The 16,594-nt window shown below is 37.8% G+C and overlaps 1 protein-coding gene and 1 long non-coding RNA gene across 2 annotated transcripts in view; both read left to right on the top strand.

Annotated features, from left to right (window-relative positions):
• Window positions 1-16,594, top strand: part of LOC124995449 — a 756,577-nt gene that overhangs the window by 78,386 nt on the left and 661,597 nt on the right. The window lies entirely within an intron of this gene.
• Window positions 4,937-6,605, top strand: LOC124995504. The gene is made up of 2 exons (XR_007110722.1): window positions 4,937-5,005; window positions 5,226-6,605. It is a non-coding gene; the product is annotated as an uncharacterized LOC124995504 (long non-coding RNA).

Raw genomic sequence — 16,594 nt, 5'->3', positions numbered from 1 at the left:
GTAGCTTGAACACAGTCTACTGTCACTCATTAACCACATCGACACCATAAACACTGTGAGTCGGACACTATTAATGACGTCTCTGGCTTGATAGAAAGATTTACAACCACAGCAGCTACTGATTAATATGTGATTACAAAGATTTATGGGGTTAAATATAGCGTCATCCGTGAAGTATTTCCACACACTGTCACTGATAGGACTGTCAGGACAGTGAAGGGCTGGAGCAAATTCCAGACAGCACACAGCATGAAAGAAAGCATCTGATTACACAACACAGCCTCACACCCAGGAGCAACTGAAGACAGGAACAAGCTTCTTTCCTCAGATAAAACAAATGCTTTGGAAGTGAAAAAATGAAAGAAAATGAAAGAAAAAGTAAGAAAAGTAAAAGTACAGCATCTATAATATGCAGAACTGGGAGCTGCTGAGTTGTTGATTAGACTGAGAAAAAGAAAATATAAACTGAACTAAACAGAAACACGCTGATCTCTTTATAACAGATTTTACCTGATGTTTCAGAGACTGAGGTGTCCTGTGTTTTCATGGAAAGATGCATCTTGGTGTGGTCTGAACAATCTACATAAGTTGGTTGTTGTCACAAAGTTAAATTTTCTACAATTCTCTAATCCGTCTTCACTCCACTCATGCTCTTATTATCTGCCGTAGTTTATTTAGTGAATGAATGAATCAGTTTAACTCCAGCTTTCAATGAACCACTGTCTCAGCTACAAAGATGATTTGAGTCACAGTGTGAGAGTCAGACTGACTGGAAGCAGAGTTCAACTACATCCATGATATGAAAACACTCAACTCACTGAAATGAGGAGAAAACAGAAAATCACATGAATGAATCATGATTGATGAGATGGTTTCATTTCATATGTTTCCTCTTGTCATTTAACAGATCTATAGAGGGTGGAGGTGAAAAAGTGCCTTTAAATGATCAACAGGTCACATCTGGATTTAACCAACAAGTCAACACCTCCTCTCTGCTTCCTCCTGGTGGAGGCTTTGATCAAACTGACCAGTTCTTGAATGATTAAATGATTATAAATATAAAGAATCATCTCTACTGGACAAATGAAAACAAAAAGAGGACAAATGACCTGAAGGATTAAATGATACTCTGAGGTATTAACATTAACAGGGAGCTGTGGAGTAGGACAGGAAAGCGCTTTTTCATTTTATTTTCTTCTTTGCTTCTTTGTATAAAAATGAAACGGTTTAAAATACAGATCTAAAACATTAGCTATAATTAATTTAGTTTTAAAGCTTTTTGACAGACACATTTGTTCAGACGTTTTGCACAGTGAGTCTCAGCACTACACTGCTACACTACTAAATATGTTAAAACAGACTCTGCGTCGTGAAGTTCCCTCCACTCAGACTAGAATGAAAAATAAGGGAAAACAAAGTCACTTGAGTTCAGATACCAGCTGATTCAGGTGCTGCTGTTACTTTGACTGAAGTGAACTCACCTGGTACCAGCTGCAGATGTTGAGCAGATGTTGAGTTGCCACAGTTCATCAGTTTAAATCCCAAAGCTTTGAACAAGCCTCCACTCTGTTTTTATTTATTGTGATAGTGAATTGTTATCTGTTTTGTACTTTAAGTACAGTACTTTGGTCTCAATTGTGTTGTTTTAAATGTGAAATATAAATAAATTGGAGACAATGATGTGAGTTCTTAGTCTGTGTAGCTGCTTCTAAAAAAGTAAACTACAGACTTTTTGTTTTAGTCATGAAGACACAGAGCAACACTGTGGATTAATGAGTCTTGTCGTCACTTTTCTCTTCCTTCTCTCTGAAATCTGATGTGAAACCTCTGCAGTCTCTTAAGTATATGAATGTACAGTTACAGATGAAGTGTGTTACTATATTAAAATTATTGATGCATTAATGAATCCCTCACTTTTCTTTCGATCTTTTGAATTTCAGCTTCTTTGTGAGACTGAAACAAACTTCACAGAACACAGACTGCCATTTCTTACAGGACTGAGTCAGTTAAGTTTCATCCAACATCTAAGACCCAATTATCTCAAGGAGAGAAGATGTTTAAGACAGAAGAAAAGTCAAAAAACTGTGCTCAGATGAAACTAAAGCAGCCTGGACTTAGCTAGCTAAGCTAAGCTAAGCTAGCCAGCTTTCAGGTCTTTCTAAGAGTCTTTATTGAACCCCCATAAAATTTATGACGTTCGTGTCATTGTGTCTCTGTCTCTTGTGACTGTATGTTGCAGGGTCATAGCACCTCCAATCTGCTGATAACATCTCATCTGCACTAGGGTTGCGGGGGTTGCTGGAGCCTATCCCAGCTGGCATCGGGCGAGAGAACCCACCCTGGACGAGTCGCCAGGGCTAACACTGAGACATACAGACATACACTCACACACACACACCTGGTGACAATTTAGAGTGACCGTTTAGCCTAACGAGCATGTCTTTGGAGGTGGGAGGAAGCCGGACGTTCTCGGTGGAAGGCATCAGCGCTAACCAGCGAGCCACTGTGCCGCCCCGTTGCCAACACTCCCAACAAATAAACATATCTGAGTCTTGTAAGTTGAATTTGAGCAATAATATGGCCCAAACTTTATTATGAGTTTAAATTGTATTTTTATAATCTTATAAGGCAGCAGATAGACGGAATAACTTGTCCCCTGATTTACTTCACTTCTATTGTATCCACTTCAATATTAAATTAATAATTCATTGTTACTCTTTCTTATCTTGTGCTACATGTTTTTTTTTTTGGTCCGGTCCTTGAGCCAGGTGTACTAGAGTAACACATTATCTGCTCCTTGTCTGGTTTATGTCTCTGTGATGATCTTGAAAGCCAACGTTTAAATGATTAATGCGGGAAGCATCATTAGTTACAGGAATGTCACACCCAGGTGTGTAAAACATTTACTAATGTCTTGCTCTGATTTGTCATGCACTCAGCTCAGCTGATAGTTTCTCTTTCCACTACAGTGTGAGCCCTTGAACAAAACCAAACTAAAAAATGACCAGGATCAAGTTCATCGTGGTTTTGGTGGTCGTTTCTTTTCTTTGGACTCCTTCAGTAGGAGGTGAGTGAGCCATATCATCTTTTTGTTTGATGTGTAATTTAATTGTGTTATCAGAGTTGGTTTGAACAGAAAACTAACGAACCAGGAAGAAAATGAATGAAGACACATTTAGGGCCAGATCTAATTGACAATTCATGTATAAAAATGTGTACAAACTCACGCAAAAAAAAAAAAAAAAAACGTACAAACTGTGAACAGCACAATAACCGCAATGTTGGTGGTTCAATTCTGCCCTATTCCTAGTCTGTTGTTGTGTTCTTGGGCAAAACACTTAACCCACCTTGAACTGAACTGCTCTATGATTGGGAATGAGCGATGTTGGTGGTGGTCGGAGAGACCGTAGGCGTGGACTGGCAGCCACGTTAAAGCGCTATATAAAACCAACGCATTATTATTATCATTATTATTATTATTATTTTTTTTTTCTTTTTCTTTTTCTCTTCTCTTCTTTTTTCTTTTTTCCTGATATTTACTTTTGGCTTTGACTATTTCAGCCCCAACATCTCTGGATACTGACTTTATCTCCTGAGAACCTTCTTCTTATTGTTAATAACTTCAGATCTTTTGTTACCTGTGGCTTAAAAATAGCGACAGTTTTAGATGGGATAAGAGACAGTGTCCAAAAGTTCATCAATATTGTCCCCACAACTGTCTATATAACACTGCCAGTCAGTACACTATGGTCTGGAGGGAGGACATGTTGTCCTGTGTCCAGAGCTTAACAGTTTTTGATTCCTGACGTCTGATAAAAGGTTAATTTGTTGGCACAAGGAAGATGCTACAGAGACTTATATACTTCCAGTAGGAAAGTCTAGAAGAACTGAAACAATGGAAGATAAAGGGTCAGAGACATAAACTGAACTAAACAGAAACTCACTGATCTCTTTACAGCTGATGTTTCAGAGACTGAGGTGTCCTGTGTTTTCATGGAAAGATGCATCTTACCGTGTAGTTTCCAGTTGGGCTCTGAAACATTCATCCACTGGATTCTGATGAAATCTGGACTCCCTTGTGTCCATTTATTCTACAATGAAGACCAGTTGGGATTCCAGGACCAGAACTTCAGAGGCAGGACATCACTGTTCAAGGATCAGATCTCCAGAGGAAACGCCTCACTGCTGCTGACAGGAGTCAAGGTTCAGGATGAAGGAAGATACAAGTGTTACACCAGCACCACCACTGGAGACAAGGAGTCAATCATCAACCTGAAAGTGAAAGGTATGACAGACACATCATGTTATGTTTAAGTTTCTGATACATATTTTTTATATTTTTAAATGGATAAAACATCAACATTAGCATGGCAATAATAACAATTATTACATGAGGCAATAAAAAAATATTAAGAACAATTAAAGTAACAGAGTTACAGTCTATGGTGATTAAGATTTGGAATAACAAGGACAACTTAAAGAGCTGTTGGAAGAAAGAGGACTTCCTTAACAATAACATTGCAAGCAATGGAAACCCTGTTTTCCTTTTTCCTGGTTCCAGCTCCAGTCCGTGAAGTCAACATAGTCCAGGAAGGAAACAGGATCACCTGCAGCTCTAACTGGATCTACCCTGAACCTGAACTCACCTGGTCCACCACACCTCCATCCAAAGAGACCTTCAAGAACACAACCACAGTCCAGCAGACTGAACAGCAGCTTTACAACATCAGCAGTTCTCTGATACTTTCAGACAGTGACAGTGATCTGGTCTACATCTGCACCATCAGCACTGGAACAAACAAGAGGAGAAACAAGAGGGGAACCAAGGGGAGAAGCAAGGGGAGAACCAAGGGGAGAAGCAAGGGGAGAACCAAGGGGACAACCAAGGGGACAACCAAGGGGACAACCAAGGGGACAACCAATGGGGGAACCAATGGGACAACCAAGGGGACAACCAATGGGGGAACCAATGGGGGAGGGGGGAGAGGTACTTTTATACAACATTGTGAGTAACACTCTACATCTAATCTGACAATTAAATTACTAAGTCAAGTATTTTAAGAATGTTTTTTTCAACTTGTGTTCTATTATTTCAGCTTCTATAATTGTGTCCAAAGCTGAATCAACAATCTCCTGCTCTGACTCAAACACTCAAACTTCAGTCTCATCTGGAGATTTGTTCAAGGACAGTTCAATTAACTGCTTTTTTCTTTTCATGTTTTCAGACAATGCTGGAGTCATCATAGGTGGAAGGGTTGGAGTCACCTTGGCTGTAGTCATAGCAACAGTCCGCCTGGTACTGTAGTGTAAAAAGAGAGAAGGTAAAAAGCTGCTTTGTGACTGCGTCAACTCTACAACGTATTTCTTCAGGAAACTAAAAGGAACCTGGAAGTAACTCTGAGAGACAGATGCACTGGAACAGAAGCACATCTGGAGCGTCTGATAAAAAATGTATAATGTATAATTGATGTATAATATCATGTATAAGATGGTGGATTTTTAATAGTTTTGATCAATAAACAGGTTGTGAGTGTGTTCTAGAAATCCAGCCTGGTGAATAATCTGCACTGCTCGTTTCTGTGATGTGACTAATGGATTAATTGTGCATTAGTAACTGTTCCCCCACACGTCAACACAATAGGTGAAGTATGTTAGTACTGAGGAGCAGTATAAAGTGTATTGTTTCACTTTATTTGTAATTGCAAGACTTTTGGAGATTTGATGACAAATGATGAGGACAGAAGTTCAAACAAAGGGTATTGACAAAATAAAACAGGAAACACACGACAAGACACAGACAGACATCAAGACAGAAACAAGAGTCACGACAGACAGGAAGTTACGACACTAAACAAAATAAAACAGGGAACTCAAAACCATGATCACAAAATAAAACACAGAACCATGACAACCTGACACTAAATGAGTTCAGTGACCAGCTGATGGTCCATGTGTCATCTGTGTTTAAAGTCTGGAAACATCATTTCTGAAACTCAGCTGAGATGTTTCCTTAATCTGTGGATTCTTGTAATGTGGAAGTGAAGTTTTGTGTGAGTATTTATGCGTCCAGAGTGCGACCTTTTAGACAATTTCCACCACAGTAAAGACACTAAGAGATTTATTTTTTATGTTTTTATTCAGGATCTTTGGTGTTTTACTTTTGTTCTGTTTAAACCCCAGTTTACTCAGTTTACTGTGTGGTTTTACTTTTACTTTATCTGTAAAATAAGTATTTTTTTTTCTCTTGAGCTCTGACAACAAATGATCTGTGTTTCCAGTTTGTGTCCAGCAGGGGGCGCTGTTTCCTCCTCATTCATTCAGTCTGTTAAACATTTCAGTGTTCACATAGGACACTACAGTTTTAGTACAACTCATTATTAATCCTTTCACCTTTCAACACAGTTTTCTGTGTAGATATATTTTTTTATAAAAACATTTTTAGTCTCAGGAACCTTTGAAGTGTTTTTACCTTTAGAAATCTGCTCACTGCTCTTCCTCCATGTCTTTAAATAACAGCTCTGATGATTAAATGTCAAACTTTTGTTCCAGATCAGCAGCACAAAGAACGAATGTCAAAATAAAGTTGTGGAGTTTTTACTCATCAAGATTATAAGAAGATTATTTTCCCTAATTTGTTGATGATATTAATTTATGATAAATAATCTGAAAAGTAATTGAATCTGCCTGGTTTCAAATAAGAAGAATAAAGGAGTCGTACTGCAAAATATACACAACACAAATAATCAGTACATAGTAGAATCTAATAATGGATTATTACTTTCAGCAGAAGACCTGCAGGTTCAGTATTCAAGTTCATTGATTTTCACTCGGAAAGGAGTGGGTAGAAGAAAAGGTAGTTAATCCCATCCACCATTTCTCATCATAACTAAACACAACAGAACAAACGGGCCTATACCAGATTATAATGAACTCATTCCACAGTATTTACGTTATATAACCAAAATATGTGTGAGGAATAGAACCATGTACACTGACTAAGAGTTAACCGTTAACTTAAATAATAAATCAACAATGATAATAAAAACTATAATAAAACACACTCTCTTTATGTTGTGACCAGACCATGTGTTTATAACATTAATTGTGTATTAGTAACCGTTTCCCCACACTTGAAATGTGTGAAGTATGGAAGTACAGAGGAGCAGTATAAAGTACGAAGTGACTTTTCATCAAATATATTTCATATTTCATCATAGTTTCACATCGTAATTGAAAAGCTTGTGGAACTTTTTACTATATAGACACACACATAGTTCTTGCGTTAATATATTTGGTTAGTTTGTTCCACTGCAACCAAGTAAATGTTTCTAATTTGCCTTCGTCCAGTGTGTGTATTGGTGTTGACTTACTTTCATTTTCACATGTAATAAGAATCTACTTCCTGCTTTTCTGGTTTTCGCTCAGTCGTGCATCGACGCTGCACAGATAAACACTCAGCTCCCGCTCTATGTTTCAGTCCACTGCTTCATCGTCGTACTTTTATTAAATATAACATGAGGATGATCAGGATCAACTGCTCCGTGTCTCTGGTGACTTTCCTGTGTATGATGACTCTTGTCAGAGCAGGTGAGTGTCTTTATAAAGACGGGAAATCTCTTTAAAACAAAACATTTGATTTATCACGACGGGGTGTAGCTGGTATTCAGTTTTGAAATTATTTTTATTCGAGAACAAACAAAAAAAAAGTATCATAAAGCTGCCTCTCCTCCTGTGACCGTGGTGAATATTTGTGCGTCAGCCCCGAAAGATGTGAAACAGAAAGTCTGACACTGATCAACGCAACAACAGAAGAGAAGCTGTCTGGATTAAACAGGACTTAACTGCATCATTATTGTTGTAATATATATGTTGCAGAGGCAGTTTATAACTTTTGCGAAGCAGAGTTTGATCGGAAGATTATTCCTTTATGTTTCATTAGTATTGAGACGTCTTCAGTCACGTTCTCTCATGGCAGCAAATATCGATACCTCCCATAGCAGGTCTTTATGCTCTAAAAGCTTCGGTCATTCGAGGTAATGTAGTAACACAGTGGAAACTGAACTACTGAGTCATAACAACAAACACCTCAGGTTAAACCACAACACAGGAGGAAGACGAGTCAGAATTAACATGCGTCATACGTTAGCTTCCTTGTTAGTTCCCCTCATAGATTTGGGCAACAAAATAAAAAGGGTGTGGCTGCTGAGTCATCTCTTAGTTCCCCCCAGCCAAAAACTTTACAAGTTGTGTGTGGCAACATGCAGATAAAACCAGACTGATATACACACAGAACCAAATCATCACCACAGTCAGGTTCTGCCCCTTCAAGTCACTATAAATCACCTATATTAGCAGCATTTAATGGAAACCATCAAGGAGTATTGTATATACTGTACATATATGATTATTATAATAGTTAATTATTATAGCTATTATATAATTCATTCATGAATGAATTATAATGGCTAATTAAAGAATATTTTTACACTAACATATTCTAAATTAGAAGAGTAACACATAAAAACACTGGATTTTTACACTATTTTTAATTTAATTCTAATACAAATACTGGATGCTTGAATAGAAGTTAAAATGAGAAAACACAGACTCTGTAGAGATCAAACAGCCTGAATATCCAGGTCCCAGAGCCCTGTTACACATCAGGACCATTTGATCAACAGCAGAATGTGGAAATACAGGAATGTGTAGATGGACCAGACTTAATAACCTTTTTAAAACACAGGGTCCTTATGCACAAATCCAGGTTTACACAGTAACAGCAGCTCATTTAATCGATACTTGGTTCACATAATCAAATTAGAATTTCATTCATTCATTTTCTGTAACTGGCCCCAAAAAGGAAAGGAGAACCCAGAGAGTCATCAGTGGTAACCACCACAGCAAATCAGAACTTGTTTCACTGAATGGTTCTTCAGATATTTGTTGCTCTATGTTGGTGACTGTTGTCTTTTAGAGCAGGTTCCCATGACTCATGACTTCCTCTGCAGCTGTTTTCTAAAACCAGATCAATTCATTTTTCTTGATGTTTCAGATACTGACGTGTCCTGTGATATCGAGAAGAGCTGCATCTTACCGTGTAGTTTCCAGGAAGACCCTGAAGTAGTCATCAAGTGGACTAAGCTGACAGAAGGACTCCCTCGTGTTCACTCATTTTCCAAGAATCAAGACCAGTTTGAAGACCAGGACCAGAACTTCAGAGGCAGGACGTCACTGTTCAAGGATCAGATCTCCAAAGGAAACGCCTCACTGCTGCTGACAGGAGTCAAGTCTGAGGACAAGGGACAATATCAGTGTTACACAAGGACAACCAGTGGAATCAACAAGTCAATCGTCAACCTGAATATGAACAGTATGAGAGACAAAGATACATAGAAAATACAGAACCTAGAAGCAAATAACAAAAGTTAGATCTAAAAACATGTAATGCATGTGCTGTGTTAAAATAATTACTGAGACCTAAAAGTTAAAGTAGCAAAGTTAGGACGTCATGAACTAAGACTGTCTAATTATTGAATCTATCTTGAATCATCCAGAGAATGTTTTTCTTTTTCAGATATTCCACTCATAGTTGGAGTCACCATCGCAGTAGCAGCAGTTATAGCATTAATAGTCGTCTACAGATACCGTAAAAAGATAAAAGGTAAAGCAACATTCTGCTTCAGTTTTTGAAGTATTTGTATTTTTTTGTTACATTTTGTTGATATTTATGATTTCTTTTCTAAAGATTCCTGTTCGAAGCGACAAGGTCGACAAACCCACGACAGTCCAATATGTAAGTAAATGTATAAAATTCTCTGCTGCTCTGAATGAACCACACTGCATAAGTTACCATGTTAAAGGAGAATATTGTTGCCATGAAGTTAGAACTAATGTTCTAACATGTGTTTCCTCCAGTGATTTTATCTAATTATCTGCTGTAGTTTATTTAGTGAATGAATGAATCAGTTTAACTCCAGCTTTCAATGAACCACTGTCTCAGCTACAAAGATGATTTGAGTCACAGTGTGAGAGTCAGACTGACTGGAAGCAGAGTTCAACTACATCCATGATATGAAAACACTCAACTCACTGAAATGAGGAGAAAACATAAAATCACATGAAGGAATCATGATTGATGAGATGGTTTCATTTCATCTGTAGACGTTGGTCTTTATCATTAATATTTGTGTTTGATGCTGATTTTATCCTTTTGTCATTGAGCAGAACGAGAGTTGAAACAGTGGCTTGAAATGAACAACCAACTAAGAAGTCAATAACTCCTCTCTGCTTCATCCTGACTCTAATCAAACTGACCAGATTTATCGTGAATATTTTCTCTGAAGACTCCATTGATCTGATCAGTCCTGTGTTTGTATTAAATGACCTGGAGAAATTCATCACAAATGGACAAACTGGAAAAACAAGGACTCTGAACTCTGGACTACAGGATTAAATGATACTTAAGAAACTGGATCCTGAACTCATCAGACTTAGACTTTAATGATCCATGAGGGAAAATACTTTGTCACCAGAGCTTCTTTGCACATAAAGTAAATACTCATAAAAAACACAAAAAGATAAAATAAAACTAGATAAAATTAAATAAAATAAAAATAAGAATTATCTAGCAAAATAAAATAAAATAATTTACAGAATTAGTCTTGGAAACAAATATACAAAAGTAGTGGGCAAAACAGTGTCCAGGATGATGTGGTTGTTTGGCCAGTTGCATAGCAACAGCGACATGGATCGTGTCATCGCATGGTGTTTCCTTGTTGCTGAGGGAGGGATGTAAACGCCAACAGGGTGTGTTCGCCCGTAGAGTCTGAATCTGGTCTCAGACGTACTGTGGTCGTACAGACGGCACCGCCGACCCGAACCTCCTTCTCTGCTCCTCCACCTCCAACTCCAGCACCTGGTATCCAAAGCACTGCTTCTGAAGTTCAGCGGGAATCTCAGACCTCACTCCAGGCAGCTCAGAGAACTCACTAATTTCTGCTGCTTCCAGGTTTGCTCCCTGTAATGACTGAGGCTACTTCATCAGATCTAAAGCGACTAGTCAGTGAGCTCACCTGGTAACAGCTGCTGCAGCTACAGATGTTGAGCAGAGGATCTGGATGGACTGAGCTTTAATGTCTGTGTGCTTTTTATTATTAAAACTGTTTTGCTGCAATAGTCCATCTTTATCTTAGATGTTTTTAACATGAGAAGTTTATTTCTTGTCTCTTTTAACAAGGTCTGTTACAGTTGGTTTGAGTGGTTTATAGTTTATCTGAAAGTTAATGTTGTTGGGAAACGTCCACAGAGTTTAAGATCTTATTTAGGTCAAAACAAATATAAAAATGTAGTATCAATCCTATAAGAATATTGTGTTTATACAGTTTCATTGTATTTTTATTGTTTAAGAAATTATCCAGGTTCAAGTTTCTTTCCAGCAGGGGGCGCTGAAAACACCGTCTTTCATTCATTTACACATCTGGTTGAAGTGAGACATTGATCTCAGTTCCTCGTCTGTTCAGCTGCTTCTAAATAAACGACAGAGCTCATGTTTTAGTTATGAAGACACAGAGCAACACTGTGGATTAATGAAGAATCTTTAATTTAAACATTTTTAGACGACAGTGGATCAAAAAGCTAAATGTCTGTTTCAGTTTAAATTGTTGAGTGTGAGAAAATAAAGGAAATGTCCTGAGTGATTCTTTAAAGGTTCGTCCATCCTGATCATTTCACTGAGTAGTTGACAGTTATACAAATGTTTTAAACCCACCAGGTGATTTTAACAGAGTTTCATCAAATTAATAATTGAATTTCTTCTTCCGTTTTGTATGAAACCTTTAATCAAACTATAGTTTTTCATCCTTTGAAACCTGTTGTTTCTTCTGTGTTTTTAAATAAAACTGACTGCAGGTCTGTGTGTTTGATTTTTCTTAAATTTAAATCACATTTACGTGATTAAATCTGTGTATGAAAAAGAACAGGACTAACATTCCAGTCGTATGTCACAGAATATGTTTTGGAAACTTTCCTTGAAAAGAAACACGACCCTGAAGAAGGGGTTGAACATTTTTTCAACAAATGGATGTGGATGGATCGGTCTGTAAACGTGACCACAGAGGTTCCCCTGCACACCAGGCCAGGGTGGAAGAAGCATGAGAGCAAGGGTAGACAGAGCCTGTATCAGTGGGACCCAGAGACCTCCAAACTATACAAAAGATGACAAAGGAGGAAGGATACCAACACCTGCTGCAAGGGTGGAAAGGAGATTTATAAAGTTCACATCCCTCTGCTGCAGTTCCTGTGCATTGGAGTGAACTGAACTCACACACAGGTATGAACTACAGGATTACTCAGGATTGAGGGGGTCCAGATAGTTCCTGTGTAGATCTCTGGAGAGAGGGGAGAGTGCCTGCCTATCTTCTCTTTAACCGGTGCTGAAACAAAACTTACATTGGAGGCTTCAACCCATTAACTAGTGCAATAACAGTGTCAACCAGGTGAGTGCAGAGTGTATAGGGTACCCCAGCCCTATCTAGACTCTACCTTCCCACCACAAACCTTTATCAAACAACAGCAAAGTCCAACAAGCATCAGAGCAAGAGAAGGGTCCCAAGTCATTTCCTCTGTCTCCGATTGGCCAGCTGGTGAGAGGAGCGAGCCAATAGGGTCCCGTGCTGGAGCTCACAGGTGGCAGCCAATCTTCTAACACTCACCTGCAGGAAAAGAGGGAGAGACACACACACACACACACACACAAACTTCCACTCTTGGCATGTAACAAAGCCACATGCTGAAGTGTCCACGAGCAAAACACCGAAGCCCCTGTTTTATGTTTACTTTGACTTTGAGGTGAGAAACAAATAAACAATCAAACCAAAAACAACAACAACAACAAACAAATTTCTCTTGAGCTGACAACAAATGAGGGTCTTACTGCATAATATACTTCAATATCTTTTATTTATTTATTCATTTCGAGTGAGTGAGTAAAACATTTTACAACAAAATGATCACCATATACAAGGATCTAATAATCAACAACTATTTTCAGCAGAAGACATTCAGGTTAAATATTAAAATCTGTTCATGTAGGCTCCAACAGGAGTGGGTGGAAGGAAACTTATTTCACCCCCATTTCTCATCATAATTAAACACAACAAACATTTAACAAACAGGCCTATACCAGATTATAATGACCTCATTCCACAGTATTTACATTATATAACCAAAATATGTGTGAAGAATAGAACCATGTGACACTGACTAGGAGGTAACCGTTAACTTAAATTATAATAGTAATTACATATCAACAATGGTAAGAAACAACAATAACAGAAAGATACACAGGAACAACAAGCACAGATGGACAGAATATCGATGTAACACAAGTATTAAGACACACTCTCTTTATACTGTGACCAGACCACATGTTTATAGAAAAGTTTACATCTGTGGATGTTTTAACCAAAGTTTCACTCCATATACAGACACACAAAAACTTTTCGAGTTGGTGCTGTTGTGTGAATGTTTGTGTGTGAATGTGTTCATGTGACTGTGAAGAGGCCACTTTCAGTTTCGTCACTGGATTAAAAAAATATATATATCTAGGTTTAGTTCATAGAGCAGGACATAAATAATAAATAATTCTGTAAATAGACACTAAACCTAAAGTGAATATTACACATTTTATTGTACATTAAATTACATTGTTCTGTGTGGCCATTTTTTCAGTATTTAGAAAAGTGTCATTCACAGCAGTTAAAATATTTCATCAGCAACAGAGGCAGCATATCCGGCCTTTTCAGTGTTTCAGAGGAGAAGTGTAATATAACAGCAAACTGCTCTTCCTCCATGTCTTTAAATAACAGCTCTGATGGTTAAATGTCAAACTTTTGTTCCAGATCAGCAGCACAAAGAATCAGTGTCAAAATAAAGTTGTGGAGCTTTTACTCGTCAACATTATCAATAATATTTAAGAATCTGAAAAGTAACTGAAGCTGCCTGGTTTCAAGGAAAAAAGAATAAAGTAGAATAAAATGTGATTGATGAAGCAGTACTGAAGGAGTCGTACTGTAAAATATACTTCAGTATAGTACTTGAGTAAATGTATTTTGTTAGTTTGTTCCACTGCCGCCAAATAAATGTTTCTAACTAATCTGACTTCTTCCAGTGTGTTTATTGGTGTTGACTTACTTTCATTTCACAATCTAAGAAGTTACTTCCTGTTTTTCACTCAGTTCTACTCTGATGCTGCAGAGATAAACACCAGCCTTGAGGAAACTAAGCTTCTTCTCTATGTTTCAGTCCACTGCTTCTTCATCGTACTTTTATTAAATATAACATGAGGATGATCAGGATCAACTGCTCCGTGTCTCTGGTGACTTTCCTGTGGATGATGATTCTTGTAAGAGGAGGTGAGTGTCTTTACGAAGACAGGAAATGTCTTTACAAGAAAACATGTGATGTATCACGTATGGGGTGTAGCCGAACCCGTATTCACTTTTAAAATGATTTGTATTCGAAAACAAACAAGCAAAAAAAAAAAAAAGCATCATATGAAAATGTTGCCTTTCCTCATGTGACCGTGGTGAATGTTTGTGTGTCTCCTCGTAAGCATGAGTGGCATTCGTGGGTTCAAGTGAAATAGAAAGTCTGACTGACACTGTTCAAATCTGTTGGGACAAAACAGGACAACTACAGAACTACAGAACTACATCACTATTTTTGTAATATATATATATATTTACCTTAATCGGTTGCGAAGGCAGTTTATAACTTTTGCGAAGCAGAGTTTAATCTTATTCTATTATTACGTTGCATTAGTACTGACACGTTTTCAGTCACGTTCTCTCATGTCAGCAAATATCGATACCTCCCATAGCAGGTCTATATGCTCTAAAAGCTTCAGTCATTTGAGGTAATGTAGTAACACAGTGGAAAGTAGCCTCCTTGTTAGTTCTCCTCATGGATTTGGGCAATGAATAAATTTGATTGATCGATTGATAAAACCAGACTGATATAATGTAATGTGTGTAAAAGTCAAATCAGCAGAGGATGAAATGTCAAACATCTGTCAACTACTGTAATGTACCGTCACATGCACTTGAAGCATCCGACCCTGGTACTGTCCACCAACCCCCCCACAAGAACCAAATCATCACCACAGTCAAGTTCTGCCCCTTCAAGTCAGTACAAATCAGCAGTTTATAGAAACCATCAAGGAGTATTGTATATACGGTACATACATAATTATAATAGCCATTCATTAATGAATGAATTATAATGGCTAATTAAAGAATATTTTTACACTTACATATTCTAAATTAGAAGAGTAACTCATAAAAACACTGGATTTTTACACTATTTTGAAAATTATTCTAATTTTAATACAAATAAAATACTGGATGCTTAAATAGAAGTTAAAATGAGGAAACACAGACTCTGTAGAGACCAAACAGCCTGAATATCCAGGTCCCAGAGCCCTGTTACACATCAGGACCATTTGATCAACAGCATAATGTGGAAATACAGGAATGTGTAGATGGACCAGACTTAATAACCTATTTAAAACACAGGGTCCTTATGCACAAATCCAGGTTTACACAGTAACAGCAGCTCATTTAATCAACACTTGGTTCACATAATCAAATTAGAATTTCATTCATTCATTTTCTGTAACTGGCCCCAAAAAGGAAAGGAGAACCCAGAGAGTCATGTGTGGTAACCACCACAGCAAATCAGAACTTGTTTCACTGAATGGTTCTTCAGATATTTTTTGCTCTACGTTGGTGACCGTTGTCTTTTAGAGCAGGTTCCCATGACTCATGACTTCCTCTGCAGCTGTTTTCTAAAACCAGATCATTTTTCTTGATGTTTCAGATACTGACGTGTCCTGTTATGTCGAGGAAAGCTGCATCTTACCGTGTAGTTTCCAGAAAGACCCTGAAGTAGTCATCCACTGGACTAAACTGACAGAAGGACTCCCTCGTGTTCACTCATTTTCCAAGAATCAAGACCAGCTTGAAGACCAGGACCAGAACTTCGGAAACAGGACGTCACTGTTCAAGGATCAGATCTCCAGAGGAAACGCCTCACTGCTGCTGACAGGAGTCACGTCTGAGGACTGGGGACAATATCAGTGTTACACGAGGACAACCAGCGGAATTGAGAGGTCAATCATCAACCTGAAAGTCAAAGGTATGAGAGACAAAGAAAAATCTAAGTCAGGTTTTTCCCACTCACTCAGTACTAGTTAGTAGAATCTGTTCATAGTTGCTTTTGATCAGTTAGATTTGTTGACAGAGGAATAGATAGATGGTTGAAGAACAGTTAGAGATAAAAATGTGTTTTTGTTAACTTTTGAGAAGCAGGGTTTGATCTGGAGATTATTCTGTTATGTTACAGTCACGTTCTCTCATGTCAGCAAATATCAATACCACATCTTTATGCTCTAAAATTGATTCTCAAATCAAAATATCGATACTTTTAATACTTCACTCATTTGAGGTGATGTAGTAACACAATGAAAGTAAGAGAACTATTGAGTTGTGGAAACAAACACCTCAGGTTAAACCACAACACAGAATACGAGACATTT

Source organism: Mugil cephalus, chromosome 18 (assembly GCF_022458985.1).
Source record: "Mugil cephalus isolate CIBA_MC_2020 chromosome 18, CIBA_Mcephalus_1.1, whole genome shotgun sequence".
Classification (NCBI taxonomy): Eukaryota; Metazoa; Chordata; class Actinopteri; order Mugiliformes; family Mugilidae; genus Mugil; species Mugil cephalus.
Note: the sequence above shows the minus strand (reverse complement) of the source record. Positions and strands in the feature narration are given on the sequence as shown.